General features: G+C 42.7%; 1 pseudogene; it reads left to right on the top strand.

The window, feature by feature from the left end:
- Positions 1–7,837: 7,837 nt before the first annotated feature.
- On the top strand, positions 7,838–8,227 carry LOC102473930 (cytochrome c oxidase subunit 6C-like; annotated as a pseudogene).
- Positions 8,228–15,461: the final 7,234 nt, after the last annotated feature.

Here is a 15,461-nt window from a genome sequence, read left to right on the forward strand (position 1 = left end):
CCCATTGGTTGTTCAATTTCCCATATTTGTAAATTTCCCAAAGTTTCTTGTCTTGTTGATTTCTAGTTTTTTCCTACTGAGATCAGAAAGCATACTTTATTAGATTTCAGTATTTTAAAATTTATTATAAAGGGGACCAGCAGGTGGCGTGGTGGTTAAGTCGCTGGACACTCCCACATGGCCGACCACGGTTCAAGTCTCGGACCTGGTGGCTTCCTTTCTCACTTTCCTGCTCTCTCTCTCTGTGTCTTTCTCTGGTCAAATTAAAATAAAATGAAAGGAATAAATAAAATAAAAATAAATAATTCTTTAAAAAAATTTATTATAAAGATTCGTTTTTATGGTCTCACAAATGATCATACTGGATATTGTTCCATGCATACTAGAGAGAAATATATATTCTGCTATTCTTGGGCAGAGTGTTCTATAGATGTCTCTTAGGTCAACTTAATTTATAGAGTTACACAAGTTTTCTGTTTCCTTGCTGATCTTCTATCTAGTACTACTAGTCATCACTGAAAGAGTATGAAGTATGCCACTATTATTATAGTTTAACAATATAAACAGTTTTTGCTTTATGTATGTTGGAGCTCTGTTGTTACATGCATATTTATTTATAATTCTTAGGTTTTTTTGAAGGATTGACTCTTATCGTTACCAAATATCTTTTTTTGCCTCCAGTAATAATTTTTATTTTAAATGTTATTTTGTCTTACATTAGTATATGCACTCTGTCAGTTATCATTTGTGTGGTATATATCTTTACTTTCAACTTCCCGAAAGTCTTTTCCCCCCAGTAAGTCTTCGAACCTGAAGTATGTCTCCAGAACATAACAGAGTTGGAACCTGTTTTAAAAAATCCATTCTGCCAATTCCTCTGCTGTTGAGTTGGAGAATATAATTCATTTATATATAATGTAATTAATCATAAGGTATAGTTTATGTGTACCATTTTGCTATTTGTTTTGTATTTATTTGATGTCTTTAGTATTCCTTGTTCTTCCATTATGACCTTCTTTTGTCTTGAACATTTTGTGTTAAATAGCTATTTTCTAGTGTACCACTTTAAGTCCTGTATTCTTATGTTTTAGTTATTAGTGAGTGTACCAGATATTGCCATCAACATGTTAGTTGATATTAATGTAGTTCAGTTTAATATAAACATAATTTCATAGTATATAAGAACTTTCCATCTGTATAGCTCTGTTTCTTCCTTCTTTTTTATTTTTTTACTTTGCCAAAGGATGTACCGCCACAGAGACATAGAGAGAGAAGGAGAAAGCACATTCCAATGAGGCATGGTCCTGCTGCAATCCCTTCTCCATTTCTCTATCCTACTGGGATTTGGGGCATGTGTGCACATGTACCTGGCATGTTTTTCAAGCTGCCATGGTCAGGATTTGAATCTTGTGGTTGGCCATGTGGAATCTGGGTCTCTTATCGACTAGGCCATGGGACTATCTCTCTGAATGAAACTTTTTTTTTTTTTTGAGAGGTTTTTGCTATAGGGCGCATGCGCTCGCCAGACAGACAGAGAGAGACATAGAGACAGAAAGCGAGAAATCACCCCCTAGAAGGGATGGTCACGCCGCAATCCCTTCTCCTCCATTCTCCTCTCGGGACGTTGGGCACTCATGCACACGTGCCTGGCGTGAGATTTAAGCCACCGGGTCCGGGACGCGAACCACGGTCGACTACATGGGAGTCCAGCGACATAGCCATTACGCTAACTGCTGGTTCCCTGAATGAAACTTTTGACTTCTCAAAAATTTAACTTCTGATAGCCTGCTGTTAACCAGAAACCTTACTCACAACCTAAACGGTTGACTAACACATTTTATATATTTATTATACTGTATTCTTACAATAAAGTAAGCGAGAGAAAAAATGTTATTAAGAAAATCATAAAGAGGAGACATACATTCAAGTATTGCATTGTATTTTTTCCAGCATATTTACTGAAAACTCTCCACATACTAGTGGTCCTGCACAATTTAAACTTGTATTGTTTGAAGATCACCTATATTCCATTGCATAGATGCACCATAGTGCTTTCATCTGTTCAACTCCAAAGACATAGATGCTTCCAAGTTTTGGCAATTATAAATGAAGTTGCTATAAATATCCATGTTTAATTTTTTTCTTTTTCTTTCTTTTTTTTTTGGAGAGGTTTTTTGCTATAGGATGCATGCACTCGCCAGACAGACAGAGAGAGACAGAGAGACAGAAAGCGAGAAATCACCCCCAGGTGGGGTGGCCACGCCGCAATCCCTTCTCCTCCATTCTCCTCTTGGGATCTTGGGCACGTTCACATGCACACGTGCCTGGCGTGAGTTTAAGCGACCAGGTCCAAGATGCGAACCGTGGTCTACTACATGGGAGTCCAGCGACATAGCCATTACACTAACTGCTGGTCCCTCCATGTTTAATTTTTGTGTAGAGTTAAATTTTCAGCTTATTTGGATAAATACCAAGGGCTAAATACTATGATTGCTGGATTGTATTGTAAGAATATGTTTTTCACAAAATTACCAGTGTCCTACAGAGATGCTCTACCAAATTGAGCTGAATAAACCTCTGTTCTTATTAATCTCCCAATTTCAGGTGCTTTCTGTTATGAGCCACATAACAGCTCCTGAAGCCAGTGCAGGGGATTTTCATACTCTGCATCAGAGATGACACTTGTACCACATCTGCCATACAAAGAGGCCATCTTTCATAAAAACAATCATATATCAAACTGTCTGCCTATAACTTGTGTGTCTCAATCACTTTTACTCCCTTAAAAAAAAAAAGGAAAAAAAAAAAAAAAAGGAAAAAAACAAGAAATCACTCAATCTCTGGTGATCTGAAGGAGCATTACTACAAGAGCTGTCCTGGACCAGCTCCCTTGGGAGTTCATTCTCCTCAGGTGACTCTTCAACATGAATATTTTTTTTTTGAGGGGTTTTCGCTATAGGGCACGTGCGCTCGCCAGACAGACAGAGAGAGACAGAGAGACAGAAAGCAAGAAATCACCCCCCAGGGGGGATGGTCACGCCACAGTCCCTTCTCCTCCATTCTCCTCTCGGGATCTTGGGCACGCACGCACATGTGCTTGGCGTGAGTTCTAAGCCACCGGGTCTGGGACGCGAACCGTGGTCGACTACGTGGGAGTCCAGCGACATAGCCATTATGCTAACTGCTGGTTCCCTTCAACATGAATTTTACACAAGTAACAATCAAAACTGTAGACTGAAGACAGTCCAAAGGCCTTCCTGTCTAGGTTATCTTACACAGCCTTCCCCTTCATAAAGCCAGACATAAAAGGCTGGTGTGCTCTGCCATCCAACCAGAGCCCTGGAAACAATATTATCTCAAAGACCACTCTGACTCAAAAGCCAACTAAGAGCAAAGCAAGAAAATGGCAGATTAAGGAATTCCAAAGTTTACCCCTCCATGAAAACTACAGAAGCTGGCAAAAGTTCAATAAACTTCACAGGGACCAGCAGATGGCATAGCAGTTATGTCACTGAACCCCCACGTGCCTGACTGTAGTTTGAGTCCCAGACCCAGTGGCTTCAAAACACGTGCCTGACTGCAGTTTGAGTCCCAGACTCAGTGGCTTCAAACTCATGCTGGGTGCGTGTTCGTGTAGGACAGTGGAGGAGAAAAGGATTGTGGTGTGGCTATTACAGAAAGTGGTTTCTCACTTTCTGTCTCTCTGGGGAGCGCACATGCCCTCCCAGATTTTTGTAGCAAAAATCTCTCCAAAAAATTTAAATAAACTCAAAAGAGAATCAACAATCCGAGAACTCTGAAAAATAACAAAAGTTTGCAGGATGTAAATCCAGGAAGTTCATTGTCTGTATCCATGTGGATTTCTTTTTTTGTTTCCTCCCTTTATAAACCCACTAGGAGCCAATCAGAAAGGTACCTCCCAATCACTTAATCACCTCCAAAGGCCCCACCTCTCAGCACCATAACTGGATCAAGTTTTTGCCCGTACATAACATATTTTCTTTATCCATTCAGTTGATGGACATCTGGATGTTTCCACTTTGGGGCTATAGCAAATTAAAATAATATTAATTAAATTAAAATAATTCTTTTAAAAAGACTGTGATGATGGCCAAACACTGCGAATTGTCAGAGGGTACTTATGAGAGAGCAAGAGAAAGAACACCACCCCCCATAGGATGTGATTATACCACAGTATGAGTCAGGATTTTGAGCATGCACACACATGTGCCCAGTGTGATTTTGAAGTGGTTGGGACCTGGACTTGAACCACATTTGGCCATGTAGGATCTGTCTCCCAATACACAGCATTTAGCCACTATGCTATGGGGCCAGCCCAAATATTCACCCTCTAATCCTGTTACAATGGAGAGTAAGAAAGCACACCCAAGGGGCCACTTTGTGCCCACATCACAATTCTTTCTCCTTCATCTCTTTCTTCTTTCAGGAATATGTGTATGCATGCACACACTCCCAGCATGTTTCTCAAGCTGCTGGATCCAGGACTCAAACTATGTTTGGCCACATGAGATCCAGCCACCTTAATCACAAGGCCATGGAGCCAGCTCTGTGTCTGTCCATTAATGGTACAGTTTAATCTATGCACATTTAATATGATTTCTGATCAAGAATGATTTCTTGCTACAGTTTATTTATTTTCTGTATTTCTTATATGTTTTTTCTTTTTCAGTTTTTATTACTGCCCCTTTTTGGAATGTTTACTTGAATTTTTTTGATGTACCACTTTGATTGCCTTCTTTGATTCCCTAGGTTTTTCTGTGTATTTTCTGGTTATTTTCTTAGAGATTAACTTGGGGATTACAAATGAACATTTTAAGTTTATAACAACAAAGTTTGAATAATACCAATTTAGTTTCAAAAGTAAGCAGACACTCTGTTCTTTCATATCTCCATCCTCTATTATTATAGATTACATTTTTTTAGTTTTCTTTTTGTCGTTGTTTTTTTGGTTTTGGCATAGGGCACGCGCACTTGCCAGAGAAAGAAAAAAAGAAAGGGAGAAATCACTTCTCAGAAGGATGGGCATGCCGCAATTCTTTCTCCTCCAATCTTCTGGGCATACATGCCCATTCACCCAGTGTGATTTTCAAAGCACTGGGTTCAGGACTCAAACTGCACAATTGGCCATGTGGGATCCAGCCACTTGAACCAACATGTCACCTGCAGACCCTACAGATTAAATTTTTATACCTTGTGAGTTCATTGAAAGGCATGGAGGGAAAAAAAAAAGTTACAAACCAAAAGTACCGTAACACTGACTTTTATGTTTACCCATCTGGTTCCCTTCCCAGTATTCTTTGTTTTTGTTTGTTTATTTGTTTGTTTTTCATATAAACTGAGAAACTTCCTGCAGCATTTCTTCCTTTTTTTTTTTTTTTTTTTGAGAGGTTTTGGCTATAGGGCGCGTGCACTCGCCAGACAGACAGAGAGAGACTGAGAGACAGAAAGCGAGAAATCACCCCCCCAGGGGGGATGACGACGCTGCAATCCCTTCTCCTCCATTCTCCTCTCGGGATCTTGGGCACGCACACACATGCGCCTGGTGTGAGTTTTAAGCCACCGGGTCCAGGACGCAAACCGTGGTCAACTACGTGGGAGTCCAGCCACATAACCATTACACTAACTGCTGGTCCCCCCTACAGCATTTCTTGTTGGGCAGATCTGTTGGCCACAAATCTCACAGATTTGTTTATTTGGAAATGCTTTATAAAAGTTCTCCTTTCCTTCCCTTCCTTTCTCCTTTCGTTTCCCCCTTCCCTTCCCTTCCCTTCCCTCTCTTCTTTTCTTTTCCCCCTTCCTCCCTCCTTCCTTACTAATTGCCACAGGACATGTGTGCTTACCGGAGACAAAGAGACAGAGAGGGAGAAAGGATCCTCACCCCATTGGGTCACAGTCACACTGCAATTCCTTCTCGTCCATTTCTCCAATCCTGTCAGGATTTGGGGCATACACATACCTGTACTCAGAATCTTTTTCAAGCTGCTACGGCTGGGATATGAACTGCGTGGTCAGCCATATGGGATCTGGCTTCCTTAGCCACCAGGCTAATGGGCTGTCCCTCTCCTTGCTTGAAAGATAGTTTTGCCAAATGTGGGATTCTTGGCTGGTAGTTTTTCTTTCAGGGCTTTAAGTATGTCATTTCATTGTCTCTCTGCCTCTCTGGTTACTGATGAGAAGTCAGCTTTTAATCTTATTGAGAATTCCTTATATGTGATGAGTAGTTTCTTTCTTGCTACTTATATTGTTTTTTGTTTGTTTGTTTGTTTTTGTTTTTTGTTTTTAGGTTTTTATCATAGGGTGTGTACATTTGCCAAGGGGGGAGAGAGAGAGAGAGAGAGATACAGAGAGAGGGAAAGTGAGAAATAACCTCCTAGGGCGAAATGGCCACACCATGGACCCTTTCTACTCCATTCTCCTTTCAGGATTTTGGGCATGCACACACATACACCCAATGTGGCTTTCAAGCTACTGGGTCCAGGACTCGAGCTGCGGTCAGCCATGTGACAGTCCTGCCCCCTAAGCATGATGCCACTTGCTAGCCATCTCTTACTCATTTTGTAATTCTCTATTTGCCTTTAGGTTTTGGCAGTATGGCTATAATGTGTCTCATTTTGGGTCTCTTTCAGATTATCCTCCTTTGAGTTTATTGTCTTCTTGAATCTGTATTTGCATATCTTTAATCAGATTTGGGAAGCTTTTAGCTATTTCTTTTGCAAATTTGTTTTTAGTGCCCTTTTCCCCCTTCTCCTTGGGCTTTTTAGTGTGATATATATGTTCATACACCTGACAGGGTCCCAAAAGACCTTTAGATTCTGTTCATTTTTATTCATTCTTTTTATATTTCTGTTCCTTAGATTTTATCTTAATTGTGCTACCTTCATGTTTGTTTATCTTTCTGCATGCTGGCTCAAATAAGCTGTTGAATCTTTTGAGAGAATTTGTCATTTCCTTCAGTTATTGGGAAATTTGCCATTTGTCAGTTATCGTGCTGTTAAGTTCCAAATCCATTTGGCTCTTTTTTATTATTTTTCTCTTTTTTTTTAATATTCTCATAATGTTCATGCATCATTTTTCCTGATTTTCTTTAGCATTTGCTTATGATTTCCTTTTCCCCACTGAGCTTATTTAAGACAGTTGATTTAGTGTCTGTAACTAGTCATTGCAATATCTGATCTTTTTCAGGGATAATTCCTCTTGATTTTTTTCTCCTGTGAATGGATATATATTTTCGTCAGGAAAGTCTTAATGTATACTTACATAGAAAAATATGTCATGGCTTTCCCCATGACCTAATGCCTCCTTTTTGGGGTTATTTTTTGGTTGAGAACTGCACAGACTGAATACTGTGGTAACTGATTTTGATTCTTCCATTCCTCAGGGATTGAGGATTTTTTACTGATTGAGGTCTACAGCTGTCTTTGTGACTTTTACAAGCTATTTTGGCAGATTATGTAATCTTTGTTGCATGTGGTGACAGAAGTTTCTGTTCTTTACAATCAGCTAGGGACCTGACAAAGCCCACTCCTACCAACCCCCTACCCCCCAGGTATTCCTGTCCCTTTATATCTTCTGATACGTGCTTATGAAAGAAGATGCTGCAGCCCAGGAAGCCTGAAGGGAAGACAAATTTCTGCTCAGTTAAAACATTTAGCCCCAATTTTGAAGGTTAGGGTCTCCTGTGTCTACCTGGTACCAGCCAGACCCTCCAGGAACATAGAGTGCTGTCATCGTGGTGCTAGTATGGCTGAGGAATGGGGATAGTAGCTATCTCATACCTGGCACTCTTTCACACAGATCTCTTTTTATCACACTGTTGAGAAGTGGAATAATTTGGCCATCCATTTCTTCTTCAGCCGGGAAGGACGTTGCTGTTGAGGCACAGTAACTGCCATGGCTTCCAGTGCTTTGGCGAACCCTCAGATGTGTGGCCTTCTGGCCAAGCGTCTGTGATTTCATATTGTTGGAGCATTCATTGTATCCCTGAGTGTTGCAGCTTTCTATAAGTTTGCTGTGGCTGAACCAAGAAAGAAGGCATATGCAGATTTCTACAGAAATTATGATTCCATGAAAGATTTTGAAGAGATGAAGAAGGCTGGTATCTTTCCGAGTACAAAGTGATTTTGGAATGTAAAGAATGTCATTGGATTGGTGCCATGTTCCTGAACTATGAAACATGAATACATGGGCTAAAGAATAGTTTCTCTTGGGAACCAGCAGTTAGCGTAATGGCTATGTCGCTGGACTCCCACGTAGTCGAAGTTTGAGACCTGGAACTGGCAACCTACAACTCATGCCAGGCAGGTGTACGTGCATGCACCAAATCACTAGAGCAGAATGGAAGAGAAGGGATTGTGAATAGCCTTGCCCCTGGGAGGGGGGGTGATCTCTCGCTTTCTGTCTCTCTGGTAAGTTCATGTGCCCTGTCGCTACAGTGAACTCAAAAAAAAAAAAAAAAAAAAAAACCAGTTTCTCTTGATAAATAAATACTTTGGACAGTAAAATAAATAAATAAAAAAAAAGAAGTGGAATAATTTCTCCAAGGTTACAAAGCTAGAAATGGGCAGAGCCCATATTAAGCGTGGAGACAGAGGCCACCCCACTTCACCAAGGACCACCATCACTGCTGTGGCACCTTCCTTGGCTCATGAGGCCTAGCCAACTCTCCTCTTCTTTGGAGAGGAGACGGTGGCTCAAGACCAAAGGACCAGGAAGAAGTTGGGAAGGGCAGACGAATGGAGCAATTTGATGGCTGGCTAGTGGTAAACGTGGTGAAGCAATCAGGTCTCTCCAAGAAACAAAAACTTCATGCCAAGGCAGAAGCACTGTGCAAAGAATCTAGAGGAACTGAAGGACCTGCACAGTAGCCAAACCTTCGGGTCACTGTCCTTTAGGAACTTGCAGACCTTGAGAAGAACACCCTAGAAAAGTGTTAGAGAGAAAACAGATTCATTAACTTTCAAAAACTTGCAACAGCAGCTGTACAGCTGGAACTAAAAGCAAATCATGGTCTTCAGAGCCTGTGACTTTTCAGTTTCTCCCTACCAATGTCCCTTGAGCCCCAGTAACACTGGCTATATTTGGTCTCACCACTTGTCCCAAGGAATACACTACCAAATTCAAGCCAGAAGTGAAGCCTGTGAAAGAACCAGAAATCAAACCTTAGCAGGACACTGGGGGTATGTCTCCTGAAATACCTTGAAAATGTCATACGCATTGGAACTTCTTTACTGGTAGATAAACTGAACTACAGAACTTCGGTTCATTTTTCTTTTTTTAGAAAAAAAATTGTCGGAAGGCACATGTACTCACTAGAGAGAGACAGAGAGTGAGTCAGAAAGAGACAGTGAAAGCACCTGTTTGGGGACGTCACTCCACTGTCCCCTCTCCTTCATTTCTCCCTTCTGTTGGGATTTGAGCACACATACATGCATGTGCATTCATTGTGTTTTTCAAGACGTCAGGACTGAGATTCAAATTGCAAGGTCAGCCATGTGGGATCTAGCCACCTTAATCACCATACAGCAGGCTGGCGTGGTTTGTATTTCTTGAAATCATTTCTCTGAAGCCTATAGAATAATTGTTACATTCAGAGGGAATCTGCTTTCAGCTTATTCTTGATTTTTTTTTTTTTTGAGAGGTTTTTGCTATAGGGCGCGTGCCCTCACCAGACAGACAGAGACATAGAGACAGAAAGCGAGAAATCACCCCCCAGGGGGGATGGTCACGCTGCAATCCCTTCTCCTCCATTCTCCTCTCGGGATCTTGGGCACGCACGCACATGCGCTCAGCGTGAGTTTTAAGCCACCGGGTCCGGGACACGAACCGCGGTCGACTACGTGGGAGTCCAGAGACACAGCCATTATGCTAACTGCTGGTTCCCTTGATTTTTAATATAGTGAAAATGTTTTATGCTGTTTCAGACTGTCCTTTTTAATCAGGATATTAGAAAGATTTTTGTTGTTTCTCTAAAGGGAGATTTTTTTTTTTTTTGTCTTGAAACTCTGGGTAGTAATAAGTTTTAGGTTAATATTGGGTTGTTGGAAAAGTCATGAAGCATCTTTGCCTAGAAAAACATAGAAAAATACATTATGACTTTTCCAGTGACCCAGTATCTTACAGACCCAAATCATGTGGTTTCAGATTTATTTTTCTGTCTTCACAAAATTTATTTTTCTGCCTCTTACTTTAAACCAGAAGAATGACAGGAATGAGTTTTTACCAATTTCTCCCTGTAGACTGTATTAATTGTAGCACATATATGTTATGGTCTAAGTCTTGTATCTTTTCTGGTCAAAGAAAAAAGTCACTTCCAGTTGAAGATCAGAAAAATTTTATACCAAATCCATGACATATATTAGAAGTGTAATTTACTCGAAAATCAATGTTTATAGGTTTGCTGACACCTTTAAAGAACCTTGCCCTGTGCTTCAGTTTAAGTAATCCTGAAGCAATTTTTTTTTTAAATAGGTTTTTGCTATAGGGCGTGTGCGCTTGCCAGAAAGACAGAGAGATAGAAAGTGAGAAATCATCCCTGAGGGGGTATGGCCACGCCGCAATCACTTCTCCTCCATTCTCCTCTTGGGATCTTGGGCATGCACGCACATGCATGCCCAATGTGAATTTAAGTCACTGAGTCCGGGACTCGAACCACAGTCTGCTACATGGGAGTTCAGCGACATAGCCAATACACTAACTGCTCGTCCCAATCCTGCAGCAATGTTTACAAGTCTCTTTTGTCGTGGCTTTTTACTTAGAGAACACAACTTTGTAATAGCTTTTAATGTTTCTTTATAAGAGAAGACAGTAAAAAGAAAAATGTTTTTGGGAGAATTCAAATATTGCATGATATAAAGAAAAAAACATTAAGCCTAAATGAGATAGGTCAGGGACCAGCAGTTGGCATAATGGCTCTGTTGCTGGACTCCCATGTAGTCAACCACAGTTTGAGTCCCAGACCTGGTGGCTTAAATTCACGCTGGGCGTGTGTGCCCAAGATCCCAAGAGGAGAATGGAGGAGAAGGGATTGCTGCGTGGCCATTCTCCCCTGGGGGTGATTTCTTACTTTCTTTCTCTCTGGCTTCCTGGTGAGCGCATGTGCCCTATAGCAAAAAACTCAAAAAAAAAAAAAAAAAAAAAAAAAGAAAGAGAGAGAGAGAGATAGGTTGTCCTAAATTGCTGGGGTAACACTACTTCTTTGTTAAAGAAGTTATAGGAAAATGCCTTTGTTACCTGATTTCAGTGTACATTGTGGTAATTTGCTAGAGAGCATGTGCTTGCCAGGGAGCCAGAGAGGGAAAGTGAGAAAGCACTCTTCATGGGGAATGGTCAAGTCACAATCCCTTCTGTATTTCTCCTTTCGAGATTTTGGGCACATATGCACACACATGTGCCTGGCATGTTTTTCAAGCCACTGAGTCTGGGACTTGAACCGTGCTGTTGACCATGTGGGATCCAGCTGCCTTAATTAATGACCATTCCAGTAGGTGGCGCCGTGTACATTATTTTTACATGGTTTTCTAATACATGTGTACAATCAGAATTTTATTGCTTTAGCCAAAGGCCACAGCAGATCTTAGAGAATGAATGTAGATACAGTAAATAGACTGTAATAGTTGAAGCGATTAGTTTAGTCTATTCATAGACTTAGGAAACAGTGAATGCATATATTTTAACACAACCACCTGTCTGTAGACTTTTTTTTTTCTTTTTTTTTTTAAATTGTGGGGCCAGCAGGTGGCATGATGGTTAAAGCACTGGACTTCCATGTGGCCAATCATGGTTGAATTCTGGACCCAGCAGCTTGAAAATCAGGCCAGGCGCCTGTTTGCGTGCACCCAAAATCCTGAGAGGAGAATGGAGAAGCAGTTGTGGCATGGCCATCTCCCTGAGAGCTGATTTCTTATTTTCCCTTTCTGTGTCTCTCTCTCATGAGTGCATGCACCCTGTGGTAAAATTCCCCCAAATAAAATTTGTATGGGTTGAATGCACTCACCAGAGAGAGAGAGAGAGAGAGAGAGAGAGAAAGCACCACTGATGGGGAATGGCTATGCCACAGTCTCTTCTCCTCCATTCTCCTCTTGGAATTTTGGATATGCATGCACTTGTGCCTGGCAAATTACTCAAGCAGCTAGGTCCAGGACTCCAACCACACAGTCAAGCACAGTCAACCATGTGGTATCCAGCTACCTCAACCACCTTGCCACTGACTGGCCGATGGACTGCCTTCCTTGATTACTCTCCTCTGGGCTATGACTGACTTTCCTGTAGTCAGTGGCGGATTGGTTCAGTCAGTGATAACAGTGATGATGGTGAGTACTGAGAATTTCCTTGTGAGAGGCACTGGCTTAAGCACTTGCGTAGATAAACTGTTGACTTTACACAGCAGCCCTGTGAGAAATAGGTAAAATTTGCAGCAGGTTTTGAAATAGGAATTTACATTTCATTATGAAGAATAGTTATGCCTAACTGACTCAGTATTGTGTTAAAATAGACGATTACTTAAATCACATATCATAGTGTGCACTCCTTAAAAAGAGCTACATAGAACCAGTGAGGTCTTTCGTTACTATATGGAAAAGTTAATTACTGCGAACAGAACATGTGCTTTTATTACCAGAGAGCACATGTACTGACCAGAGAGAAATAGGGGGTGGGGTGGGATAAAGCACCTCCCAGTGAAGCGGTGGTACCCTGAAGTCTCTTCTCCGTTTCTCCATCCTGTCAGGATTTAGGTCACTCCTGGATGTTTTTCATCCACTGGGGCCAAGATTTGAACTGTAGTTGGTCATGTGGGATCTGGCTTCTTTAACTACTAGACTACGGGGCTGGCCTTACATTTAATAAATGAAGCTGGAGTTTCCAGAATAAGTGGAATAGTAACTGAACATTTAGTTTTATTTTGCTATCTGTGTAAAAAAAAATTGTATCAGGCCAGCCAGTGGCGTGGTTGTAAAGGCGGCTAGATCCGACATGGCCAGCTGCATGGTTCAAGACCCAGACCCAGCAACTTGAGAAACACATCGGGCTTGTGTGCCCAGAATCACGGAAGGAAAAACCAAGGAGAAAGGATTATAGCGTGACCGTCTCCATGGGGGGTGCTTTCTCACTTTACCCCTCCCCATCTCTCTCAGGGACCACATGGACTCTCGAGCAAATTGGAAAATAAAACCCTATCACTTGTCTGTTTGCTGTATGCCATTTACTGACAAAACTTTTACCAGAACTTGATGCCAGCTCTCACTCTCTACCTGTAGGACCTGTTTATCTCAGGTACCCAATAAGTAAATACAACTAAAAAATAAAAATAGCTTTTTGAACTTTGTTGCTGAGATATTTAGGATCTATGTATATAAACAGCTGAGATATTTAGGATCTATGTATATAAACAGCAAAAATCTTGAGAAACAAAAGAACAGTTCATGCAGAATGACATTAGGGCTCAGGGTTGCTGAGTGTGCAGGTTCAATGATACCTGCAAGGCCATGCTCCGGGGAACCCAAGGACTGGCTTTGATATCTTACTGTGTTGTAACATCTTTCCAGATAAAGAATGAGCCGATCTAGCACAGCTGTCCTTTCCTGTTCATTCCAGGTGAGCAGGTTTTATGGAGGCCCTTGTTTGGAATTGTTTCCCATTCCATGCATGCCCTGGTACCCAGAGGATTGCCCCCCTAGGCTGCTTCTGAGAGATCATAGTTCTCTTCTCTGTAATACCCGGTGGAGTCAAGGAAGTGCGGATTAAATACCTCTTCACTGTGCATAGAGGGAGTGCTTCTGCGGCCTCCAGAGGGGCTGCATTGTCCTGCAGAGTGGTGGCCAATGCCCTTTGTCTCTGGGTTAGTCTCCAGGTTGTCTGGGGATAGATTTTTCTCCCCAGCACTTTGCTTTGCTTGGTAGCAATTTTTAATTTTAAATGAAGTTTTCTAGCATTCGAATTACTAAGACATTGCTCATTCCAATTTCAGAAAAATGAACCTGTGAGAAAACAGGTGTTCCTCTTTATCTGGGACCTTTTGTACTCAGCTGCTGAACACAGTGGGTTTTAAGTGGCTGTGATGTGTAACCATTTTATGCATCTGTAGAATCCTGAGTACTATTAAATAATTCAGGTTGGGTGAAGAAGAAACTGAAGAGGCCTTGGCTGCCCAGGTAAATAGCGTTTATTATTTATAGTGAACCATTTTGTTTTGAGGCCTGAACTTCAGCCCTTGAGGCTTGGGAACCACCTGAATCCAGCTGAGTGTCAAGGCCACCCTGGACCTACCAAAGGGTTCAGGGGAGGCCCTCCCTGTGCTATTTTTCTCCTTTTCCTCAGGTGTGGGAGGATTTTGGGGGAAGGGGTTCTTGCCCCTGCTCTACAGGGACCTTGGGAGGTCTACACAACAGAGTCCCAGGTTCCTGTGCCATGCGGTTCCTCGAGGCAGAGTTCAGGCAGACCGTGGTGGTCCTCTTGGTGTTCTGCAGTATAAGCTGATGGCTTTTCTTAGAGGCTAGTTTTGTAGTGAGGCCTTCTGGAGACAGGACTCAGCGTGGAGACTGAGGCGGGCGGGGGGGCCACACAGCTGGTGGTGTTTGAGCAGTAAGGTAGACCTCCCCTCACAGCCCTGCAAGGAGGTGTCATCTTCCTGGGGATGCTGAGGAGGCCAAGCTGCAGAAGCTGTGACTGCCTAGAGCCAAATGACCTGTGGTGGCTATTGGGGTCACCTGCAGCTTGCAGCGAGGGCACTGGAACTCTGACTAGAGGCAGCCCTGCCGACTTCCCAGTTTATTTGGGGCTGTCTGTGCACAGGTCAGGAAGGCACTGGTGCTGTCACCCCACATGCCAGCCCTGGCCTCTGTCTGCTGACCCTGGCTCCCAGACCCCTTGCCACATTGTCGGGCTGATGTCATTCAGGTGCAGATGGCCAGGCCTCAGAGGAAATCGGACACTTGGAAGCTCAGATTCTGGGGCTTCAGTGCTCCCTTATGGGAACTGACCCCAGCCCAGCTCATTCCAATGTATGTTTTGCTGGCATTTATTTATGCCTACTGGACACTCTAGGGCAGCACTCAGGTCATTTGATCAAATACTGAAAACCTGGTGGACCCTGAGCGCCCCTAGCTGAGGACCAGCTTTGTTGCCACCCAGAGATGGGACCAGAAGTCCCCTGCTGTGTCCTGTTCCTGCCTAGCACCCTCCAGCATAGCCCAGCACCCTCAGGACCACCCAGCACCTTTGCTCTGGAGGCCAAGTTACCTCTGTGTTCAGGAGTAGGGACTGCCTGACTGATCTGCCTGCCAATGCTCTGAGGTGGGGCCAGAAGTCCCCTGCTGTGCTCCTGTTCCTGCCCAGCACCCTCCAGCATAGCCCAGCACCCTCAGGATCACCCAGCACCTTGGCTTTGGAGGCCAAGTTACCTCTGTGCTCAGGAGCAGGGACTGCCTGACTGGTCTGCCTGGCAA

This window comes from Tupaia chinensis, unplaced genomic scaffold (assembly GCF_000334495.1).
Source record: "Tupaia chinensis unplaced genomic scaffold, TupChi_1.0 Scaffold142716_1, whole genome shotgun sequence".
Taxonomy (NCBI): domain Eukaryota; kingdom Metazoa; phylum Chordata; class Mammalia; order Scandentia; family Tupaiidae; genus Tupaia; species Tupaia belangeri.